Source organism: Chenopodium quinoa, unplaced genomic scaffold (assembly GCF_001683475.1).
Source record: "Chenopodium quinoa cultivar QQ74 unplaced genomic scaffold, ASM168347v1, whole genome shotgun sequence".
Lineage (NCBI taxonomy): Eukaryota > Viridiplantae > Streptophyta > Magnoliopsida > Caryophyllales > Amaranthaceae > Chenopodium > Chenopodium quinoa.
Window position 1 is genome coordinate 2,967,060 of NW_018744821.1, and position 11,555 is coordinate 2,978,614.

Genomic DNA, 11,555 nt, shown 5'->3' on the forward strand with positions numbered 1-11,555 from the left:
AAACTTTAATTTCTTTTACAGATAGATCAACTAATCAACCCTTTTTTTTAATAAAAAAATACCCAAATAGTTTTCAATCTTCATTTGTAACGTTTTATGTCAGTATTTTTCATCTATCGCTTGTTAGAATACCTAAAAATACCTTTTGGTGTCACACTAGTGGAAAAAGAGCTATCTGTAACGGGCAAAAATAGCCCATCCGTAACGGGCAGTGGGCGTTACGTATGCTCCCGTTACGAATAGGCTATGTTATTTGTAACGAGCAGTGTCCGTTACAAATAACCCGTTATTCATAACGGACAAAATAAGTGCCCGTTACGAATAACGAGTTATCTGTAACGGACATGTAAAACGCCCGTTACGAATAACGGGTTATTTGTACCGGGCACTTATTTTGTCCGTTACGAATAACGGGTTATTTGTAACGGACACTTATTTTGTCCGTTACGAATAACGAGCATTATATTTGCCCGTTACGATTAGTGTGTGATCCAAATTAAAAAAAAAAATTCCAGCACATGCTGGACCATTTTATCAATGAACTAGAAAATTTTATTTTTTTTTATTTTTTTTTGTTTTTTTATTTATTAAAACCATATTTTATTCATTTTAAATACACATAAATTATACAATCAAACAAAACAAAATAAAAAGAGCAAAAACAAATCCTGATTGTTATAATAATAAAACAAGATTACTGTAATTTCCCTTTAAATTTGTACTGTATTAAATAATTTACATCTTGCCATCAAAAAAAAAAATTTACATCTTCCATCATCAGAGTTGCAACTTGGTATCCTTTTCTTCGTCATCTATCCTTTTCTTCCTCGCGCTTAACATTGTTCAAATTCAGAGAGGGATAGTCTCTGCTTCATCATCTTCTCCGAAACATACACAATTGAATTGAAGCATCAACCTTTAGGGTCTAATATAAAAATACTAGTATTATCTAAACATCATCAAAATCACATAACATAAGGAAGTAGCAAGCATAAGTAACACTCAAAACATAAGGAAGTGCCAATAGATTCATACTGGTTCGAATAAGTGTAATATGTATTTCACATACCTTATGACATTCCATATCATTAAAATTCAAGGAAATTGTCATAAATAAATATATATATATATATATATATATATATATATTATATATATAATAATAAAATAAAAAAAAAGGAAATTACTCTGATTTTCTGTTTCAGAAAGGAATCAATTCATGTCCAGTCTTATTTGTTTTATTCAACTTTGTGTTTATGTATCCACCTTTTTTTTGTTTCAGTTAATTCTCCCAATGGTATGAAGACAATTCATTCAGAAAAAAAATGAAGACAATAAAAATAACAAATACAAATCAAATTAAATTAAATTTTAAGATCAAAAGCAATTCGGACAGATCTATGCAAAAGCAATTCAGAAAGCTCAGATTCAGCACAACAAAAATGACCACTTATGCTCTGTTCAACAAAATCTCAATTCCACTTTCATGATCCACCAACTCAAAAACCTTACATTATACAAACAAATCACTCAAAACATGACAAAATAATCGCACATTCGCTACCAAAATCCGATGCAAATCACAACCATTATCAAATAAAATCAATCCCTAATCATTCAAATTACAACAAAATTCAACTTCGAGACAAAACATTTCCACAATATATCATCAAATTCCAAAAACAACACAAAAATAAAAAGAATTAAATTTTTAGATAGAAAACAATTCGGACAGATCTCCTCAAAATCGAGCATCTAAACCCTAAAAAACGTCACAAAAACAAAAAAAAAATAAAGAAACCACACAAACCTGCAGAATACAAGCAGTACGAGTGAGATGAGTATGAGGTCATTTGAGATCTCCGATGAAGGGGAAAATAGAACGAGGGTTTAGATAGAAAGAGGTGAAACCCCCAATTTAACCATTTATTGTCTCTCCTCGTTCTATTTAGTCATGAATGGAAGGGGAAGATTGATGGAGGAGAGGAGAGAAGAGAGGGACTGAGTATGAGAGAGAAAGAGGTACGGGGAAGATTGAAGGAGATGAGAAGATTGAAAGAGAGGAGAGAGAGATAGAGTGAGTGAGTGTGAAATGACAGAGAAAGAGGGGAATGCGACCATTAGGTGAAACCCTAATAAAAAGCCAAGTAATGGGCTCCTCTCATCGTTGGGCCAAGTTTGGGCATTTGTATCGGGCAAAATACGCCTGTTACATGTAATATAGTATTCGTAACGGGCAAAATAGTGTCCGTTACGAATAAATAAGTATTCGTAACGGGCACTAATTTGTCCGTTACGAATACATACGTATTCGTAACGGACACTATTTTGCCCGTTACGAATAAATAAGTATTCGTAACGGACACTATTTTGCCCGTTACGAATATCTTAACGGGTAAAGCTTTGGCCGTTACAAATAGCCTGTTATGAATGAGATTTTTTCCACTAGTGTCAGATTGATGAACATATCCAATTATTTTACTACCTATTGCTAGCTTTAGGTTTTTGTTAAAATTTTGATGTACTTTTTTCTTTTGAATATTGGTAATACATGGTGTTTCACTAAAAAACAATTACCTTTATAGTTCAAAATAAAACAATACTTATGTGCTCGATGAGATGAAAATTGTGGGCCGGCAATTATACATTCTTCATCTTTTTCATCAGTTTTTGCAATTCATCTTATTTTCGTAAAATCAAATTGTAATTCATCTTATTTTTGTAAAATCATTAAAATTTCAATTACTTTTGTAAACCTTTAAATAATTAATAAATATCTTTCAAAACAATTAATTAAATAGATCTTAAACTAATTAACGTGTTCTACTAATCCAATGCTCAATAAAAAGTAAGAAAAAGTATCTTAAAACAAAAGTAACGAATGAAATAAAGAAAAAAATTTCTTATTATTAACTTTATATATTGATTTATTTTGTTGAATGAAACATTCACAACTTTAATTTTATTCAAACAAACTCCGTATTATATAAGACTACAAATTTGTAACCTCATATTTGCGTTGTAGAAATTAACAAGACTTCAAATTATGCACCACTGAAATTTTACAATGAAACACTTACATTTCTTGGATCTTGGTTGGAACTGGTTCAAGAAAATGGATATCATAGAGAAAAAAATTCACTATTAGAGTTATTTCCTTTAAACCTAAATTTACAGTTCGATCAACATCCTTCTAGTTCAACGCTTCCCCCCTTAAGTGCTTTCTTCTATAAACTACAAATAACAAAAAAATACAAATATTGTGAATAATACCAATTATTAAAAATAAATAAAAAAACATGCATGTATAAACTTAATTAATAAAATAATCAAACTAAGATAAACTTACATTATCAATTGCCTCCTTCTCTAGTTTTTTCAGGTGGTAGCCAAGCTATCGACTTCATTTAGAGACCTAAGTTGTAGGGGTGAGCATGGATCGAATATCCTATTTAAAATTGGATTTCGAATCGAATAACCGTATTTGAAAATTGAGTGAATTGATATCCGTATCCTATCCAAAATTTTATTTGAAAATTTTTGATAGGATGATTCGGATATCCAATACCCATATCTTTTAATAAAAGGGTTAAATTATTTTTAAAAAAATATTAAAATATTAATTTATTTGCAATATAGATTTATTTTTAAAGGAAAATTGATGTATATTTATACATCATCATACATAGAAAAATTTACTAATTGAAAGAAAGAAAAATTAGAAAAAAATCACATTTTCACAAATTATAGGATATTATAAAATTAACCCTTTTTTTCTAGAAATTTATTGCAATTATGTATCAAGATTCTACAAATTTAATTACAACTATATCGTATTTTAATTCTGTCCCGTTGTACAATCAACTCGAACAAAATCCACCAAAAAAGCAAAAAAAAAATATTTGGGGTTTTAAAATTTAGGATTAAGAAGAGGTGAAATTGGTGCAAGAACAACTTTTTTTTATTACTGCCGAGACAGCGAGAGCAGCAAGGAGAGAGATGGAAGAAGGAATAATACCAAGTTCCAATTCAATATATGGATTCGGATATTAGGTGTGGTATTCTAATAATTGGGGAAATTGTTGAGAAGATCTTTGATGGGGCTTTTTGAAAGAGAAAATCAAACCCAAAATCGACAATCGGTTGAAGATTAAACTCTTTGATTGAAACAACACATGATTTGGAAAGAAAACTCGCTAAATCTTATAATGACCGGTGCAAGGAAGAAGATGCAAAGATTGATTGAGAAGTTGATAAGTCTAAACAAGAGGCTAAGGTTTGAGATAATAAGAGGAGAGAGAAAGTTAGGGTTGATAGAGAAGAGAAAGAGAGGCGAGGGAGGTGGGGGTCTGAATGTAGGAAACTAAATTTTAGGGTTTGGTGGTATTTAAATAAAGGAAAAAAGTGATTCTCTTTGGGTTTTGTGGGGTCTAAACTCAAAATGAAGAAAGATACGGAGTAAGTGATTTTCTTCTAATATCGGATCTTTCGGATATCGGTATCCAAAATTTAATATTTGGATATTCGATACCCGATAATTTCGCATTTGATATCCAATCCGAAATTTATTTTGAATCGGCTATCTATAACTTTTGGATCGGGTGCGGTGGATCGAATTATATATTGGATGTTTAGATAGTTTTGCTCAACCCTACTAAATTGTAGGTTGGACTAGAGATTAGTATAGAATTACGAAGCAAGAAGATATAAATTTTTTTTTACATAAGCTTAATTATTAATAGAAAAAATAAATTACAAACTACGGAATATATAAGTTCGTCACACTACTCAAAGGATCTTTTTAAGCTCCAATGTTACAAACAATATAATAAAAACTAAAGGACATCATCCTTAAAATAAAATGTTGAGTTGAAAACTCAAATATATTTCCCTTTGAAATAGGATATAGAAGACACAACTTAGTAATATAAAATAGGGTATAAATTATAATATGTTAATATCTTAAAAATAAAGTAAGAATTTTATCATACCTTATCAATTTTATCATATATCTTTTAAATAAAGTAAGAATCTTTCCATACATTATCAATCCTTATGTTGTTGTTTCGAACAAACATCGTTATCAACTAATTTCGTTAGCATTCATCTACTGAAAACCTTAACCTTCTTCTTTGCTTGATTTCAAAAACCATCATAGTCTGCAAAATGTTCATTTGTTTGATAAATGAATAGGAAATAAAAATGAAAGTAGACTAAAAAATTATTCAATTAAAATTTTTTAAAGTGAATACATTTATAAACTCCACACATATAGTGTATTTTATAAAAAAATGTTAAATTAAAAAACTATAGTATTTTACCCAAAAAAAAGGATATTTGATTTGGTGACATCTAATTACTTATTTTTCTCTTTGATGAACTGGGAAAATAAAATAATTACTTGAATGTCATGAATTTTTTATTATCAAATATAATAGCTATTTTAATTAAAATACTTAACCATGGTTGATAAGACTATGGACTTTGTAATAATTAAAATACTTAAAGTAATCGTACTATGCGAATTTGATTGATAAGAATATGGACTTTGTATGACCTAGTCTTTCCTCAAGGATAACCGTTCTATATAAAGATACTAATTTGGGGGGTGTGCACACAAAGGAAAGTAATTGAGATATTAAATTTCTGTGAATCTTATGAATTGGTTGAAAGTATGAGATTTGAATTATTGGAATAAATATTGGAATTTTCATAATTGATTTTAAAAGCATGTTTGCTAATAAATTAAGTTTATATATCTTACACTTAATGTACTTACCGCATTTTTCTAATCTGTATTTCCTGTTTGTTTTGGTTCGTCCTATTTACCTTAATGGTAAGTAGTGATGAATTTTCAGGTGGAGTCTTTAAATGAGTTTAGACACCCATTTGTGTCTCCCAAAAACCAAACCTAGTGATAATACCTTTCATGTAATTTGATTATCGAACATAGAGAAAGTGTGAAAAGTCTAGTGATGAGAATGTTTTTATTAAAATATCTCTTCTTTTCTGCTTTTGAAAATATTTCTTTTCTTACCCTATTTTTGAAAAACGTGCATTCTAGTTTAGTTTGGTCCATGATATGGGTCCAATAATAGTGTAGTTTGATGGGGCATGAAAAAATATTTCCAACTGTTTTGGGTGTTTTTGTCCCTCGGGAGAGTTACGTCACAAAGATTGGTCCAGCTGAGTTGTACCTGCAAAACAACGGAGACTCCGGGTGGTTGGAGCTCCGCCTCCGAAGATCAAGTTAGTAACTTGAAAGAGAATAAAGAGTGCGGAAATTTAGGTGGGGATCTGCTTGGATTCCAATCTCAGGTGCTTCTCTGATGAGAGAGAATGTAGGTGTAATAAATGATTGAATGTGTCCCCAAAATGGGGAAATATCTCCCTATTTATAGGATCATTGGAGAATGTGCCCCTATCTAGGTCACTTGACCTAGATTATGGTGGGCTGCGTCGAATTACGGCGTTCTCTTGGGATTTGGGCCTTAGAAGGCCGCCATTTCAGAACCTATCTGAAGGCGCCACGTGTCAAATGGCTAGAGGACCACTTGAGTCTGTCTGATCTTACCACGTGGCCTTCTCTTATTGGGACACCTGTTTAGGGTAATTTTTACCCTAAACATTTTCCCCTCACAGGGGTCACGTGATTGTCACGTGATGCCTGTGACACGTGTCCACCTATCAAAGGTGAACAGTAACAATGGATAGTAAAATTTAAATTTCAAACGGGGATGCCCCCGTTTTAACCTTCTATAAATAGAATTTTACCCCCCCTTTTTCTCTCACTTCATTTTCATTTGACTTTCTAGAGAGAGAAAGAGAGATTTTTAGAGAGAGATTCTCTGCTTCCGTCTGCGTCAACGTTTTTCGGATTTCCACGTGCTAACGTTGCAACACCCGGTTCACCGTCTGTAGCTGTTTTCAGATTTTCCAGAGCTAAAGTAAGGTAACCGCCTGTACCATCTTTAGCTTTTCTCTTTTTCAACTTGTATACATTCTTTCTCCGCCTGTATACATAGTTTAGAAATTAAAATGAGTTCTCAATCCACACACTCGGCACTGCCTTGGATACTCAGCCGGTCCCCCGAAACGGCTGAGTCTAGAACAGGGGGTGCCTTTTCTGGACTGTCAAATCGATGTGCTCATCTCTGAATTCCTCCCTCTCTGTGTCTGTGCAGAACACAATGGAAAGAGTCAAACAGACGGCCAGAAAGTCTAGGAGCCGGTGTACTATGGCAGTGCCAGCCGATGAGATTGTTCCGGATGGGGAACATGAGGGTTTGGAGGAGAACGGTTCTGATGAAGAGGCCCCCTCTACTTCCGGGAGCTCAGGCGTACGGGAGGAAGGCGGCGAGGAGGTCGCCTCCTCTAATGGATCCGGCGATGATGAGGCCGGTGAAAGGTCGAGGGCTAAAACTTCTGGCTCTGACCAGGATAACTTTGCGGCTGACTATCAGCAGCCGCCGAAAGTCGCTGACAACCCCAACCCTAAAAGGATTAGAATGCTACCGGGTGACATTGCCCTGTTAAAGAGTGGTTTCAGGGCTTTCAAGGAAAAGCACCCCTTTGGAAAGGGGTGGGATATTATCGTCCTGCCTGCTGACGCTGTAATGGCATAGGACAATGACATTGATAATGCAGACCACTACTTTGTCTGCTATGAAGCGGTTATAGAAGCCGGCCTCCGGTTCCCCCTCTATACCGGGATTAGGAAAATCCTAAATGGATATGATCTGGGAGTTTGGAAGCTCACCCCCAACTCGTGGGTGAACATTTTGAGTTACATTACCGCCTGCGAGCTCAAGAACATAGCTCCCAGCTTCTCCGCCTTCGCTCATATGCATTACTTGAGCAAGGCACCAGGAGGTCATGGGGCATGGTACACTCTTTCCATCTTGCCCCAGTATTTGATGAGTTTGGACAAGGTGTCCAAGTGGTTCGGGTGGAAAGATAAGTTTTATTTGATTTCTTCTCCAACTCTGAGACACAACCGGACACTGCGCCGGTACAACAAGGAATTGGCTCTTCTGGGCAGGAAATGCCCTCTCCCGGAGTTATCTGCTAGGGCCCGGGAGCAAATAATGGAGCCGGGTTTCTTTGAAACTACTGCTGAGCCCATGGGGGATGAGACTCATATTATAGTTCCAAAAAACTGGATCCCCCACCCGGACTACTTCAAGGACGAATGCTTCTTATCCGCCTGTGGGTTAAGTCCCATGTTTCCCAAGGGTAGATACACTTGCATCCGGAATGTTTGTGATTTTATTTTTACATTACAAACTTTTCATAATTTCTTCTAACTTTTATTTTTTTCATGCAGCCGACGCCTTGAAGATGGTTGACTCGGCCAAAACTCTGGCTAAGTCAGCGGCGCTTCTACGTAAGGAGGCTGTTATTGCCAAGAAAGCAGCCGTTAGGAAGCCAAAGAGTCCAAGAAAGGCGGGGTAAGACCGCCTAACTTAGTATTAATATTTTCTTTTTTTTTACAAAGGAAGTTTGCCGGTTGGGTATACTTAACTTTTTCAATTTGCAGGACTCTGCAAAACGTGTGCCACGATCCTTCTCCAAGCTTCTCAAAAGCCAAGGAGAAGATCTAGAAAAGGCTTAAGCAGAGACCAGCCGGAGCAGTAGCTTCCACCTCAGCCTTAGGCAGGCCTCCCCAAATTCAGCGGCAGTATGCCAACTACCTTTCTTTGCCGGCTTGTATGCCGTGTAATGTTGTATTTTTACCAACTGTAGAGTTGGTTAACAATCATTTTCTTTTGCTTCTTCCCCGGATGTTATTCCGGTTGACAATTATTCTGGCCTTTGTGCCTTTTTTAATATGAAGTATTCCGACTCAGTTGGTTATTTATATATATTTGTGTTTAAATTTTCAATTTGAAATTTTCGTATATTTACAGTTCTGTAAAAATTTTCCTAACTTAAAAAAGCATGCGACACTTTGCAATCCGGGTGCTCTTGCCCCTAGACGGCTGTGTGGTTGGTTTTATTTCAAATCGATTGATTGATTGGCCTGAAAACACTTGTTACTCGGAGAAGTATGAGGTGTTTTAAGGCCAATCAATCACAATGGTGATTGCCCGAAACCAAGTGCACAGCCGGCCATTAGAACGGGTGCTTCGAGTCTCTTACCCAGACGGTAATATTCCGTCTAGGATTATTACATAGCCGTTACACAAAATGTTTTTCCCCAGTTGGGAGAAAGAGTGCAACTTTGGAATAAGTAATCTAAGTGGAAACTTCTGCCGGCAACCGACTGATGCCTCAGGGCATCCGGTGTTCGGAAACTTAATCGTTCTCGTAGATTACTCTGGTCAGACGGCTATGAGTTGACCAATTTGGTCGTTCAATCTTTGCCGTCTGCATAGGTACGTAGAACTGACGAAGAGTCTGTTCTCTGCAACGATTTCACCCGGAGGGGTGTCGCTGGACACCATTGTCCATGTTGAGACAGACGGTTTTACAAAATAAGCAACCATCCGACCATTTTGGCCCTTGGTCTTGTTTGAGACCGGTTGTACAGCCACTAATCATTTTTATACTTAGTTTTTCCAAGCTGGCCATTGGCCACGCGATATCATATTTACACTAAATGTCAATTTTAGTTGGTTAAGCAATTAGGCCGTCTGGGTATTACCCAACTTAGTTGGTTAAACAAGTAGTCCGTTTGAGGATTACTTAGGCGAATAAGTAATTATATCATTTAATCTACACCAAGTATCAAACTTCAAAAGTTAGGCAAAATTTCCATCTGAGAATAACCCAGGCGGATAAGAAATTATAAAGATAACAAACAGTTTTGCAAACAAAGCCTGATTTCTCATTGATGGACTCACTGTTTACAAAAAAAAAATTACATTTCTAAGAAGTAGTACTTTTTTAAGTTATCTACATTCCAAGCTCTAGGTAGACGCCGGCCGTCTGGAGTTTCCAGACGGTAAGTGCCATCCCTGACTTCTTCAAAAATCTGGTAGGGGCCTTCCCAATTAGGAGTTAGCTTTCCAGCTTCATTGTCCCTACCGGTTTCCTCTATTTTACGTAACACAAAGTCGTCAACTTTCAAAGAACGCTTGGGTACTTTCTTGTTGTAGGCTGTGGTCATTCTCAGACACTATATCTCATGGCGCAGGGCAGCATTGCCCATGCGTTCCGGGAGGGAGTCCAATGCTAGCCGCATGGCCTCCTAATTTGCCTCTTCATCATAAAGCATGACTTTGAGAGTTGGCTCGTAATGTTCAATGGGCAAGACGGCTTCAACACCGTATACCATAAGAAATGGGGTTTCACCGGTTGCCCCTTTGGGAGTAGTCCGGATGGCCCATAGGACATGAATTAGCTCTTCTGCCCATAAGCCACCGGCTCTTTTAATTTTCTTTTTTATGCCGTATGAGATGAGCTTGTTGAAGGCTTCAACTTGGCCGTTTGCTTGGGGTCGGCCGACAGATGCAAAACAATGTGAGATACCCTGATCTCCCAACCAAGTCTTAAGATGAGGTGTTTCAAACTGAGGGCCATAATCAAACACCATAGACATAGGTACCCCGAACCGGGTGATGATGTTCTTCCAAATGAAAGAGATGATATCCTTTGTCTTGATGTTTTTGACCAGCTCAACTTCTACCCATTTGGTAAAATAATCCATAGCCACCAAAATGTAGCGCTTTCCGCCTGGAGCAGGCGTGTAAGGACCCAGGATATCCATGCCCCATTTAGCAAACGGGGCTGGGCTGTGGATTGCCATTAGATCAGTAGCCGGGCGGTGAATAAGTTTGCCAAACCTCTGGCATTTGTCACATCTCTTCACCAACTCTTTAGCATCTGCTTCAAGAGTAGGCCAAAAGTAATGCCGCCTAGCTCTGACGGCTAGAGACATGCCGCCTATATGAGAGGTACAGTATCCAGCATGCAATTCTTCAAGAACTTCTTTCCCCTTTTCTGGGGTAACACACTTCAATAGAGGTTTAAGGAAACCCGCTTTGAAGAGCTCTCCGTTTCTCAACCCGAAGTTTGTTGCTCGCTTCTTCATGACGGCTGCTTCCTGTGGTGAATCAGGAAGTGTGTCGTCTGCTAAATATGCTCGGATACCATCCATCCAGGTAGAGCTTTGGTCCAGGAGTCCAATGGGCTCTTCATATATACTTCTCATTTCAAGAACTTCCCAAAAAACCAACCGAGGCATATCACAGCAGGCGGATGAAGCCAATTTGGACAACGTATCCGCTTGGTTGTTATCTGACCTGGGTACTTGACTCAGACGGAATTCCTCAAGTGCCCCGGCCTCTTCTTTGACTGCCTGAAGGTACTTGATCATAGCCGGATGAGTTGCCTCATATTTTCCCTCATACTAGCTTACGACCAACTGTGAATCAGAGTAGGCGTCAATTTTGGTTGCCCCTGTTGCCTTACACGTGAGAATTCTGGCTAGCAGGGCTTCATATTCCGCCTCGTTATTTGAGGCTTGAAACTTAAACCGCAGTGCATATTCAAATCTGTCCCCCTAAGGGGAATCATATATAATTCCTGCACCGCAGCCGTTCTTCGTCGAG

At 37.0% G+C, this 11,555-nt stretch overlaps 1 long non-coding RNA gene across 1 annotated transcript; it reads right to left on the bottom strand.

Annotated features, from left to right (window-relative positions):
• Nucleotides 1-678: 678 nt before the first annotated feature.
• Nucleotides 679-2,234, bottom strand: LOC110704089. The gene is made up of 2 exons (XR_002507860.1): nucleotides 1,811-2,234; nucleotides 679-878 (listed from the first exon to the last, which is right to left on the bottom strand). It is a non-coding gene; the product is annotated as an uncharacterized LOC110704089 (long non-coding RNA).
• Nucleotides 2,235-11,555: the final 9,321 nt, after the last annotated feature.